The sequence below is a fragment of the Euprymna scolopes genome, chromosome 35 (assembly GCF_053919585.1).
Source record: "Euprymna scolopes isolate OS-2025 chromosome 35, ASM5391958v1, whole genome shotgun sequence".
NCBI classification, from domain to species: domain Eukaryota; kingdom Metazoa; phylum Mollusca; class Cephalopoda; order Sepiida; family Sepiolidae; genus Euprymna; species Euprymna scolopes.
The window spans coordinates 41,422,968-41,437,907 of NC_136516.1; the positions used below are offsets into that span (position 1 = coordinate 41,422,968).

Here is a 14,940-nt window from a genome sequence, read left to right on the forward strand (position 1 = left end):
ATCAGACATGTATCTGCAAAAGTCTGAAGGTACATAGCGCAACGGATAAAAGTGCTACGTGATTATCGTTTCAAAGTAAAAGTCTTCTAGCGGTTAAAGTTTCAAACCTCATTACTTGCTCTATTGCTATGTAGTATGTGTGTTCATGTTAGTGATATAGAGACAGGGTACATATAAAGAAGGGCATTTAATACAGGCGGTGACATGTAATAGACATTCAGAGGGGATTACATAGATATATAGAAGAAGGGATGGATAGAAGAGTTGAAAGAGATTGACATTTATACAGTTTGAGAGTTCTGGGAGTGTTTCTATAAACATCATCTTACTTTAACACATATATTTTTGAGATGAGGATTTTCAGTGTTTTATCATAATGAAGGACCATTCATTATTTCTTGATACTGAGAGGGAGGCACATTCTTAAGATGATAGAGACACATTCTTAGATTACTCTATACACAAAGTTCTTTTAATACAAAATCACAATACCTTTGTTGTTGAATGAGATAACACGAAGACGACAGTTACAAAAATGCGATGATGTTCGTTTATTCTATTCGACCGGTCAATTGCTTCGCACAAAGGAATTCCAAGTTTCTGAATTATTTCCTTCTGCTAACCTTCGCTTCCAAGGCGGATATCAGCTCTGTCTGTACGACCCTGTCCCGGTACTGACTTCTCAGCCTTACCTAAAGTTCTAACTATATTGAGAACTCATCCCTTACTCATGACATCATTGCATGACCAAGCAACGTGCATATCGGTCCCGTGGCCTGACATGCCACATATTGGTCCCGTGGCCTGACATGCCTCATGTTGCCTAAACCATGCCTAAAAAACACCTGCATCGATCACACATGCTTGCAAAGAAAAATTCTCTAATCTCATTTCCAGCTAACCTATTTTACAAATATGTTTATCATTTTCGTTTCAAATTATTTTAATTTCATTTCATTTTCATAAACAGAATTGAATCATCAAATTTCTTTTTCAATAACATTACTAACAACGCATTCCTTTTCAATAGCATATCTGTATTATTTATTTTAAACTTATGATCGGAATTCTTAATTCCAAACCTAGCTTCCCAGGTTCGAATTCTCTGCTATCCTATCTCATTTTTACTTACAAGAACAGGCGACTGTTCCTTAACAATATTAGGAATGCAATCAAGACTTCTGCTCTGTCACAACTGAAGGAACGAGACTAAGCTACCACCGTGTATTTAGTAAAATGTTTCAGAAAAATAATATGCAAATTAGCTAGATCTTTTTTCAGATGAATGCAATTCCATGACCCATATATAACAAAGTTGAATTTACTGTTTAAATAAATAGTAAAAAGGGTTTTAATATGAATATCAATACACGCCAAAAAATCATACGTGTGTAGATTTCAAATATATTTATAAAAGTAAAAAAAAAATGGAATCGTCTCTTTAGGAGACATACAGAGTATGTGTAGCTTTTACAAATAATGCTTCTTTTTTGAGTTTAACAGCTCATTTGCTTTCAAGTAACCTTTGAACTGTGCTTAGAGTTGTTCCATTCCTGGTGTCCACACAGGTGCAAGAATTGGTAAAGAATTGCACAGTGCTTTGAATGAGTATAACATCTCCAATAAAGTTGTCTTAGTCTTAGCGGGTTCAGAAGCAAATATGGTTGCTTCTGCCAGGAAATATTGTTTAGATTCACTATCATACGTCATACATATATTGTGACTCGCAATGTTGCATCCCTGTGCCTGTTTTACAAGTATTTTAATGGAATGTGCTCAGATGAACGCAAAGCACCTGTGCCCCCTGGACGTATATATCCCCGACAACCCCGCATTGCAACAAAATCACACCCCTTCACTGTTGGGGTCCCTAAATGTTAGAAAGTATTCTACTCTAATAGCTTCTTTCCTTGAACAGCTAGACTTTGGAATTCCCTTCTTGTTACCTGCTTCCCAAACTGTACTGATATGCAGAAGTTCAAATGCAACTAAACCGGCAACTTAACCTTTTATAGGCATGGTTGTTAACTCCTTACGTCCAAGTGGCAATATGCCTTGTTTGGGGTGAAGGTGAGTCGAAAAAAACTCTCAATAAATGAGGTATTATTTTCCCAGCATTCTGTGAATGTTAGATATGTGAATGGCTATGATCGTCTTGGTTGTATAAATGAAAAGTGATTTTCGTGTTAAAATGAATACAAGACACTATACGTTTTTAATATAGATTGTTTATTTACACTTTCCATTTCAAAATAACAGTGATGACTATCATCATAGCGCGGTAGAGGGTAGGGACGAGAGTGGGTCGCAGAACTCTGTGTCAATCTGTATTTTCACTTTGTGTCTCCTGCCTCTGTTTTCTCTCTGCTCTTTTATTTATATCACTTTGACCTGTTGACCTTTTTCTCCCCAGCTTTGTTTATCGCTTTGCAACTCTCTGGGCTAGAGTTCCTGTTGATTGATCTGTTTACCTTATTTTCGCCAGCTTTTGTTTATTGTACTTTTTGCTAGTGTTGGTCTACCCCATTTAATACCGGTTAGCTTTTCTGGCCGATTGACGTCATGGATATAGGTCGTTTTAATTCCCGGGATTTCCCAGTGCGTTCTTTTTATTGTCCGGATATAGCTTCGTAACACTATTATATGTCATCTTTCCTGGGATTGACTTATTGTGTTCTTTGATCGCCCGGACACAGCTCCGTAACATGAAGACAATCATTATAACTAAAAAAATATATATAATCTCTCAACTTCATCTCTCCCCATTAGCAATTAGCAAATCAAATGAAATACGGGATCAGTTAAATTTGTAAAAAAATACAAAAACAAAACTCATTCAATCTGTGACCAAGAGTAGAATTTCAACATGCCTGCAAGTTGAAATAAACATCCGTATTTCAACTTGCCGACATTTATCCAGCAAACAAAAAAATCACTGGTTATTACTAGGGCTTGGACAACAGTATATTATTTTGATTGTTTTTACTCTCGAGTGTGTACCCGTTGACAACTTATATGCTTTTATATAGAGTGATGTGGTTCTTCGTTGAGTAACTGTGTCTAACTGTGTCGGATATATACTCGAGAGGCAAAACAATAAAAAGAATATGCTGTTGTCATAGCCTTAGTTATTAATGATCCTTGCTATATGATTACTATTCCCTGCCCATTTTTGTGTTATATTGCTATATTGTATGCTTCCGTATAACTGTATATATTCTGTACGTATATTATGGTTGTACTAAATTATGTAGATGTTACATTGTCGGTGGCAGGCCAAATCTTATAGACGTATAACATGCGTTGTGGTGCTGACACGAACGATGCCATGGACGTATAATGTTTACAGAGGGGGAGAGAAAATTACTTCGTCATGTACAAACGAATGTTTGTACATGACGACGAGAGGGAGACGAGTTCGATTTATGACGAACTGTTTATATCATCGCGGTTTATATAATAGACCGTCTATATATTTAATATGTCGGGTGATGAAAGTATGTCAACAGCTGTGGACATTACATTTTTTATACGTAGGCATCACAACTTATCAAGGCCTTGAGACCACTCGCTGATAAGGGTTAAAGAGTGCACAGTAGAAATTGGACAATATAGTAATCGTTAGTAATGGAAATTTGGTAAATTTGTTAACTTATATGGAACGGCTCATCAAAAACTTGTTGACGTTAGACTTGAAGACAACCATATTGTAATCAGCTGGAAAGCAGGAAAAAGGAAGGCAATTCCAAAGGCGTGCAGTTCTAATAAAGAAGATTTGCTAATGGAATCTACGTTTAGGTTTAGGTACAGATAAAGAGTGGGGGAAATTATTGATAGTGATTTCTGCTAGACGGGTGTTTTTTGTGAGATTTTGACGAGGGGGGGGGACCATAGATTGAACTCAGCCGGGCACATGTAAAACAGGTCATTTTAAGCGACAAATAAATACATACCTATTTTTTTTTAAAAACGACACGACACAATAGTTAATTTTCATATATAACAACATTTATTCTTTGGTCCAGGCCGGATATCTTAAGATATTAAAACGTTCTCATCACATGTAAGTTATCCTAGAATACGCAGCTTCCTAGCGTTACGTGAGAGGCTAGCTCTTGTCACGACTTCTAAGCTCCATTTGAAATATTTGGCATCTCCTCTTCAACTACTCTCTTTCAAATCTAACTAACTTGCCTGTATAAATTAAAACTACTCCTTTGGGCTTACGTCATTCGACTACACAAAAATCAAACAGGTGACTTCTCAGTCACGTTTTCTCTGGACAAATTTATTGTTTTTATACCTTTTTTGTCTATGCATTTGACATCCATCTTCATGTGTGTATTGTTTCTGAGATCTTTACTACATTCCAAAACTCATAAACATTATATGTCCTTGTAACACAATCTAATTTTCATATGATAATCATAATAATGTTTTTTTCATAATACTAACTTCTTTAAATAAGCATCTAAATGTTAATAATAATAATAATAATAATAATAATAATAATAATAATAATAATAATAATTGATCTTACAATAGATTATTAGCAAGGACACGTCTGTGTCTTCTTGTAGGGTAATATATAACAATATGACTAATAGTTTAAGAGTTTATAGGTTAAATATTTACCATTCCAGACAAACAAAGACATCTACTGTTTTATTAATATAGGTTTGTTTATAGCGTATAGTGTCAGCCTAAAAAGGAACCGCTGTAAACCTGGAGTATTTTTTTTTCATTTTGCTTATTTTATGGGACCCTTGAAACCTAATTGGTCCATTCCATTCTAAAATAAAAAAAATAAAAAAAACGAAAGAAAAATATGTTTAATATATGTTTTCTGTGAATTTGAACTCTATAAGAGTTTTTTTTTTATTATTATTTGGATACATGGAGTTCGTCAGCCTAGGTAGCTCATCCACATAGTAAACCTCCAGTATCGTGTGACATACCCATTAATAGGGAAAGGCTTTATAAGTCTACTTCATACTTAGGAATGTGAAAGATTCCACTAGAAGATTAGAAAGAAATGGACCACATGATGAGATATAAGCAAATTTAAGCGAATCGGATAAATTAAATATATATTTAAAATATATCTCAATCCCAAACTGAGGAATATTTTTACATGTATTTTGCGTAATGTATGTATATGTAAACAAACATTGTTTTCCTCATCTTTACTATTATAATTAATACCAGCGTGACCACTGTGGCGTATTGCTTCCGTGCGTGCTATGGACAACCCACGCAAATGCAAACAGCTAAATACAATTGCACCATAATTTGTTTACATTGAATTATGTTTATCGAAGTACAGAATGGAACGATAAAAATGTCACCCTAAAGAGACAAAACACTACAGCATTATTTTAAACCTTTTATGGAAAAAAAGCCAATTCAGATTTGATCATGTAGTAGGGATGACATCTATTCAATGTAGCCGCATTCAACCTAAATGACTGCCTCGGTACGGGTCCGGAACTGGGGGCATGCCTTTTCACCGAGTTCCGGCGGGAGCTCGGCGAATACTCGGCGGATGGCAGTGATCAGGCTGATTTTGATGTTGTAGGAGGTCGTGTTGCTGATGTTCTTAACGTATGACCAAACAAAGTGATCCAGCGGGTTCTGGTCGGGGGGGGGGGGGGCGAGTCAGTAAGAGAAGTGTACAAAGTCGTAGCACTCCTGCTAAAGCCATGAATAGGTCTCTTTGGGCTTGTGAGCCGGCGCAGAGTCCTGCTGCCACAACCAGGGTCTGTCAGCAGCCACCTAATTGCATTAGGGGATCACCGCACTCTTCAGCACATCCAGGTACACTTTGGTGTTGACTATGAAGCCGACTTCGAAGATGTGATGTGGCATGCTGTGGTCCTCACACTAAACCACACCCAAAAATATATCCGGGCAGGAAACTTTGTTTTCATCATCATAGACACGTCCCCATTATTCGCGTCAATCCAGCGATGCATTTTTAGGGTGCTGTTAATGGTCCTGCTGTCATCACTTGGATCGGTAGAGAGCATGAGTTATACAGCGGTGCATCTCCGATCTCACTCGTTGAACATTGTGTTACTTTCAGACATGATAAAAGGCTCCTATTGCTCTTGGGATTCGTGCACAACTGGCCAACTAGTAGATGGTATGCAACCACCAAAAAAGAAAAAGAAAACAGTTTTGTCATAAAGAAAAATGGAAATCGTGCCCTATGTTCTAGGTTGACAATTTAATAGTTCCAGGGTTTACTTTATTTAATCTAGTTTCATAATATCATGGAAATTTGTTTCCGAAATCTTTGTGGGAGTTAGGGACAACTGTTTTATTCTATGAACCCCCGGCGTAGATGCAGACACCACGATATCGTTGCGCCATGCTTGAAATGCAGATCCAGAGATATAATTGTACCACAATGGGTAAAACTAAAACTTATTATCTAAGTACTTTTGTTTTATGTAGTTTCATTATTTATCATCGTATGTCTGTTTCAGTATAATGATCTTGTTCAGTCGTTTGATTTTAACGCGCCTGTTGTGTTATTGTTTTTGTTTCTGTTTTCGCTTGGGTTTGTTTTCTTTTCCGTGTAAATTTGTTTTTTTTTTATATATATAATTATTTCAGCTCCTATGATGTTACCGAAACAGAAACATGATTGCAGGTGCGGAAGTTTACACACACACACACACACACACACACACACACACACACACACACACACACACACACATATATATATATATAAGTTTAGTGGTTATATTTAAATTCTGAAAAAACAACATATGGACACATATATTCGAATTAAGAATATGTTGTTTATCAAAAGGAATATATAGAAGGGAGTATGTTGATATGGAAATCAACTAAACTAAACTTATATATTGCTCTATGCTTAACTATTGAGCTTATCCGTTTTGGCTAGGATCGCCCTGAAAGTATTACTTCAAGTAATATCTATCAGGATCTTTCATCTGATTTCTAATCAGTGCCTTATCTCGATTATATATATATATATATATATATATATATATATATATATATATATACTTTCAAGTTGCTTTCTATATAAGCAGTAATTTGTTGCTACATAGTCATGAGCATGTTTCTGTCTTCCATTATTTAGTAACTAGAGACCTCGTAATGCAGCAATGCTTATATTCAAAAGCAGAATTCCGCTTTTGAATATAAGCGTTGCTGCATAACGAGGTCTCTACTTAGTAAATACTAGAAGACCGCAACATGCTCATGACCGTGTAGTAAAAAATTACTGCTCATGTAAAAATAAATTGAAAGTGTGACTTGTTCTACTTCGGTATTGAGTAGGCTTTTATTAACCTCGTTATATTTCACTGGATACCTTACCTCTGGAAAATAGCAACGTCAAATTACACACACACACACACACACACACACACACATATATATACATATATATATATATATATATATATATATATATATATATATATATATATATATATTAGTGATGGGACGATTCTAACATTTTTTCTTATTTTATCCAATTATCGATTCTGTTCTAAATTTCCATTCCCATTCGATTCCCGATTCCGATTAAGATACTTTTTAATATTTATAAATATTTAATTATAGTTTTTTTTTTCTTTTGTAAATTTTCAAATTATTACATAAACTGGTAATTTCCAGGTATATTTTTTCTTAAATGTTTTCCTTGTAACGTTATTGCAAATTGAAAGAAAGAAAACAAAGGATTGCTTTTGATTTTAAACAAAGCCAAATTATATCAGTTCGTCGTTAATGTACAACATGCTACTTTAAAGTTTTCATAAACAGTTGAAAATAGTCGATGATTGGTAGGCAAAATGAGAAAACGATGTAAAAACAAAATATTAACAACGCCCCCCCCCTCACATTGTTATGAACGAATTTCTAAATAAGTGTGTTACTATTTAGAAAATCATTTTAACATGGAGAGGGCGTTCAGCTTCGTTAAATATTATATACCTTCCTTCTATGAATGTTCAAATTTTATTTTAATTATATAAATTTGAATTGATTTGATTTGTTGTAAAAAAACAACAACACAAAAACAAACACGAGACGTAAATAATAATAATAACTAGCGGGACCTGGGGGAATTCCACAGGGGACTCATTCATGTAATATATTGGTGTCAGTATTTATGGCGTAAATAGAGATGTTCTTATATTATTGTAAACATTATTAAAACTACAAATTATTCATCTAAGCTAGCTGGGACGCCCCTGCGTAGCCAGGTCGTAAGGTACGCTTAAATATAAGATTTTAAATCTTGCAGATTTCGTAAATGTTATTATGGATTTAATGTTACATCGATTTTTATATATTATAAAGTTGCGATTTTAGCAATAAAAAATATATCCATATGACTTGGTTGAGATCCTTCAGCTATAATCGAAACCGAAACCAAAATTTATGAAGAATTCTTGATAAAATCTATCTATATCTATATATCTATAAAAACAGAGATGTGTGTGCCACAGACGATTTCTGATTGGTTAATCCAATAATCACATCTCCTAAAAAACAATGGTTTCTACGCTCTTACCTTTACCATAAAATATTATGGCTTTATTTATTGTCCATCTTGGAAGGGTTTAATTTTTTAATAACTTGTTATTCACAAATTAAAAAAATACGAAACTAAACTACACGAAATCAAACGCTCCGACAAACTTAATAGTAGTACTAGCAAGCACACGCGCACACACGCACACACACACGTTCACTACCGTCACGTTGTTATGGCAACCAAACAATGTTTACAAAATGTCTACGCACGTTCGTAGACATTTTGTAAACATTGTTTTTAAAAAATAAAAAATAATACTTCTATTATGTTTTAAACGACTGTAATAGTTTATTTTGGAAGTATATTTCATAAAGAAAATTGACAACCCACTTTAAAAACAGAAATTACGAGTTTTATATATTTTATTCGCAGTTTTTTGTTGACTCTTCTGGCGGCCATGTTGTAAGCCCTAACGGTATTTTTGGAGATTACCCAAATAAATGTTATCAAAGGCAAGATAAGTTACTTTTCTACCAAACTGGATATATTTTTCGTGTTTTTATTCAATGTAGCATATTTATTCAGCTCGAAAAACGGGTTTGTATTACTGTACACATAAATTCGAAAAAGTTGTCAAAAACCAAATATATAACAAATACATGTTATCAAAGGCAAGATAAGTTACTTTTCTACCAAACTGGATATATTTTTCGTGTTTTTATTCAATGTAACATGTTTATTCAGCTCGAAAACCATACGGTGTTTACCGATGTATTGGAAAATTCAAGATGGCGCCTCACTCCCTCTTTAACACGGTAAGTTTGGGAAAAGGTGTTATAAATAAAAAACTAGAAAAAATACTATTAAAAACCCGCCGAATATATGTCAACCTATGTCACGGTAACATATTGAGCGAGTTTTTAACAGTATTTTATTCATTAGTATTTCATTTATATCATCCCCTGACAAGAAACGGCAATAACTGCCTTTAGAGAGCAGTGACCACCATTGATGACTGTGGCATCTCTGCCCACCCCTGTTAAATAGTGACAGTAACCACAGTCGATTTCTTTTAAGAGTAATCCAATGGGTCCCGAGACTGGTCAAGATCCAGAAAGCCAATACACGTCGGTAAATGATGCAAATGACCACGTCAATTTATTTTTTGGAACAGTCCAATGGTAATGATCGTCAGTGACCTACAGTGTGCATCGTCAGTAAACACCATAAAACGCAAATAACCGACGAAATACAGTACTAACTGCCAGAGACAACCAGCCAACGCCACAGGCATCTAGTGACAGCCTGTGAATGCCAATGACCGACAGTTGACGATTTCAGTTACGAACATTCCAATGGTAAACGACACTAGTGCTTACAATAACAGCCATTGGCTTCCACTACCTGCCACTGCCAGTTAATAACGTAATGAGATAAATTTTTGGACGGAACTGTTTAGTTTAGAGTTCGGAGTCAAACGGATAAAATCGGACACGCTCACAGGAAATATATATTCTCCGTGTTTTGGAAGCTGGAAGAAACGCGATTTTAGCGTAATGTAGAACATCATAACGTCTTGCAGCTCCGGTGGAAGTCAAATCAGCAAAAAAGCACAATAAACAAAAGCGTGCGAAAATAAGGTAAACAGGTCAACTAACAGGAACTCTGACCCCGAGAGTTGCAAAACAATAAACAAAGCTGACGAGAAAAAGGTCAAGAGGTCATAGTGATATAAATAAAAGATCCGGGAGAAAAGACAGACGGAGACGCAAAGCGAAAATACAGTTCGGCACAGGGTTCTGCGGCCCACCTTCACCACCAAACTCCACCGCGCTCCCATGTTAGTTGTCATTTTTATTTTAAAGGGTAAAAGTTTAAATAAATAAATCTCTAACGGTAACATAAAAAAAAAAGAATAACTGGATATTAAATATGTCAGTTAAAAGAATGAACAATCGCTTTTTTTTTCCGACATAAATAATATTTAGCTATTTCTAAAAAGATTTAACAATGGACTGCATTCCTAGGATTTCAATTATCCACTTGCCAACAGGGTTCGATTCTAGCCTTTTCATAATATCATTTTCGCGGCCTTCTTACTTACACCAGAAGGGGAGAGCCCTTTCAGGTAACAATATAATCTATTGTTGTTTGGTTTCCTTCAGAGGGAGATGAACTTGAATAATTAATAGAGATAGAAAACACAACGGAGGGAGGTATAATTTCTGCGCATCCTCTACACGGAATGTCAATGAACTGTTTTATTATATGTGGAACACGAACACATACATAGAAGAATAGAAATACATTTTAATCAATGGGCATCACACAATGTATATATCACAACGTTAAAAACACATTAGTTATATAGACCCTGTCTATACAATATTATTAACGTTTGTATAGGATAAGTTCTGAAATACATTCTAGAATATGGAGAAGTAAAGCCGAGATAAGACTCTTGTGGATCATCACGTCGTGGGTCAGATATACATAATCTCACGTTTGATTTATGATTTGGTTATTCTTTTAACACTTTCTTCTTCTTCTTCTTCTTCTTCTTCTTCTTCCTCTTCTTCCTCTTCTTCTTCCCCACACTATATATATCATAACGTTAAAGACACATCAGTTATATAGACGCTGTCTATATATCGCCCGACCATACAACATTATTAACGTTTCTATAGGATAAGTTCTTAAATACATTCTAGAATATGAAGAAGTAAAGCCGAGATAAGACTCTTGTATATCACCACGCCGTGGGTCAGATATACATACTCTCACGTTTGATTTATGATTTGGTTATTCTTTTAACACTTTCTTCTTCTTCTTCTTCTTCTTCTTCTTCTTCTCCACACTATATATATCATAACGTTAAAGACACATCAGTTATATAGACGCTGTCTATATATCGCCCGACCATACAACATTATTAACGTTTCTATAGGATAAGTTCTTAAATACATTCTAGAATATGAAGAAGTAAAGCCGAGATAAGACTCTTGTATATCACCACGCCGTGGGTCAGATATACATACTCTCACGTTTGATTTATGATTTGGTTATTCTTTTAACACTTTCTTCTTCTTCTTCTTCTTCTTCTTCTTCTCCACACTATATATATCATAACGTTAAAGACACATCAGTTATATAGACGCTGTCTATATATCGCCCGACCATACAACATTATTAACGTTTCTATAGGATAAGTTCTTAAATACATTCTAGAATATGAAGAAGTAAAGCCGAGATAAGACTCTTGTATATCACCACGCCGTGGGTCAGATATACATACTTTCACGTTTGATTTATGATTTGGTTATTCTTTTAACACTTTCTTCTTCTTCTTCTTCTTCTTCTTCTTCTTCTTCTTCTCCACACTATATATATCATAACGTTAAAGACACATCAGTTATATAGACGCTGTCTATATATCGCCCGACCATACAACATTATTAACGTTTCTATAGGATAAGTTCTTAAATACATTCTAGAATATGAAGAAGTAAAGCCGAGATAAGACTCTTGTATATCACCACGCCGTGGGTCAGATATACATACTCTCACGTTTGATTTATGATTTGGTTATTCTTTTAACACTTTTTTCTTCTTCCCCACACTATATATATATATCATAACACTAAAGAGACATCAGTTATATAGACACTGTCTATATTTCGCCCGACCATACAACACTTGCTTGTCCCCTTACCATGCATAAAGTTAGTTAGCAATTTTGTTACAGCTTTAGGGTTACTTGTGTCAGATCCAGTGATTTTGGAGAAAGTTCTTATGCTTAAAGTTCTTCATATCTTCAACTATTAATTCATAATCTTTGCCGTTTGGTCGTTTTGTTTGATTCAATTGTTTCTGTTCCAGGTTTATCAGATCTATTGCGAATTAAAAAATAAAAATTCTGTGTGCATAGCTCCAATTTTCAAAATTAAAATATTTCAGATTAGCATAGAATTTTATCCATAAAAGCTGGGTTCGTTATATCTGAGACATTTGATGTGAGGGACTTTAATAAAAACTGTGATAAGAATTCCAGATTTTATATCATTTAAAGTAGAAGCTATTGTAATCGTCTACGACACGTTTGATATTGGTTCTCCTCAACCCACATCAGAACCACGACGTTGTGTTAGAAAAAGAGAGTTCACAGACCCACTCATAGTCTACCCAAAGAGAAAGAAGTACTGATACACCTTTCAGACTAATCATCTTGGGAAATGGGTGTGTGGTGGAATTAACTGCGAATGACCTGATCCATATACAATAAATATTGGAAGACAAGGAATTAGTGCAGAGCTTGTTCGTTGGCCAGACGAACGCCTCACACTTCCAAACCGGAAGTGACGTAGGTTTCAATCAAGACAATCGAAAAGACGGGATGACATTCGACAATATCGGCGAAAAAAGCGACCCCCTGTAGAAAAGCGCCCAATTGAAAGCGAAGGAATTAATGTTTTTAGACAATTTTTCAGTATTTGTCGTCTGAAAGGTCGAGCTTCTAAACGATACTAATCTTGTGAAAATCCGTCGCCTCTATCGAAAGTTTTTGGCAGACATGCAAGCATACATACATTTATATATTGGTAGCAAAAATGTTCAACCCAAACCGATTAAAAAGCTTGCCCTATCTCTGAATACCCTTTATGTAAAATTTCAAATGTTTAGACCAGAAATTGTCTGAGTAATTTGGTAGAGACCGCCGAGGTCAATTTTTTTTTAATTTTACCCCTATTATGACCCCTTAACATTCATTGTTTTTGGGTTCAAATTAAGTTATTAAGTTAGACCCATGTCCAAGTAACCTATATCTAAAATTTCAAGTGTTTAGACCCAAAATTGTCGGAGGAGTTTGGTAGAGTTCTTAAAGGTCAAATCGTTGAACTTTGACCCCTTAACAGCCAAATTTCTGTCCGAAAACAGATTACAAATATTTTCCCAAATGTTAGTACCATATATATCAAATTTCGAGGCTGTAGACTGAAAATTGATAGAGATATTGCGCAGGGAAATGTACACAAACAGACAGACACACACACAGACACAGACAGACGGACAGATACTTTCACTTTTATATATATATATATATATATATATATATATATATATATATATATATATATACTAGCATGTGTTTGGAGGTGTATGCTGAGCAGAAAAAAAAAGGTCAATTTTTAAAACTTTAACCCCTATTATGATCCCTTAACATTTATTGCTTTGGGCTCAATTCAAGTTATTAAGTTAGATCCATATCCAAGGAACCTATATTTAAAATTTCAATCGTTTAGACCCAAAATTGGCGTAGGAGTTTGGTAACGTTCTCAAAGGTCAAACATTTGAACTTTGACCCCTTAACAGCCAAATTTCTAGCCGAAAATCAATCACATAGATTTCCCCAAATCTCAGTACTCTGTATATCGAATTTCGTGTATGTAGACGAAAAATTGAGAGAGTTATTGCGTAGGGAAATATAAACAGACAGACACACAGACACAGACACACAGACACGTTCACTTATATATATATATATATATATATATATATATATATACATATATATATATATATATATACATATATATATATATATATATATATATATATACATTAGCAAAAGTACCCGTCGTTGACGGGATTCAAAAAAAGCCTACAGAAAATGGACTCTGATTTATGAAAGTAAGATAGCTTATGAAAATTAAGGCTTGTAATGAAATAGCTTCGAATTTGGGGTATCAAAGCAAAAGCAAAATATGATGAAAGTAAAAATAAAATAGATAAACCCCATAATATATTATATCATACCTGTTCACACTGAAACACTTATCACAATACTCTGTGGATCTATATTAAAAAAAAAAAAATTGTTAAACTTTGTGACATATTTCCATTCTATGGAGGTATGGCGCGAACGAACACCCCATAATTTTATTATACCATATTTCTTCAAACTCAAACATAATTATCAAAGTATACTTACGCAGATAGATATGAAAAGTCTTTATTAAAGTTTCTGCCTATTTCCATTCTATGGAGGCCAGGCGCGAACGCAGACCCCACAATTTTATTATACCATCCTATTTAAGTTGAAACAGACTTATCAAAGTATTATTATGTACATCTATATCAAAAACACTTGTAAACGTTTTTTTTTTTTTTTTGAATTTTTAAATATTTTTATTTCCATACTTTGTGGATCAGGCGCGTACGCAGACCCCACAATTTTAATTAATCATTCATTATGCCAGACCAAAAATACCCATTCCTGTATCTCGATACATCTTCTATTATTATATGTGATCAGTATTCTATAATAGTCAACCATATAGGAACCTATTCGTGACCAGACACACACAGACGTTCAGCTTTATATTATAGATGTATTATTCTCGTGTATTGTTTTC

The 14,940-nt window shown here is 34.5% G+C and overlaps 1 protein-coding gene across 3 annotated transcripts in view; it reads right to left on the reverse strand.

The window, feature by feature from the left end:
- The window catches only part of LOC145259615 (FMRFamide receptor-like), a 906,472-nt gene that overhangs the window by 208,580 nt on the left and 682,952 nt on the right, over positions 1-14,940 (reverse strand). The window lies entirely within an intron of this gene.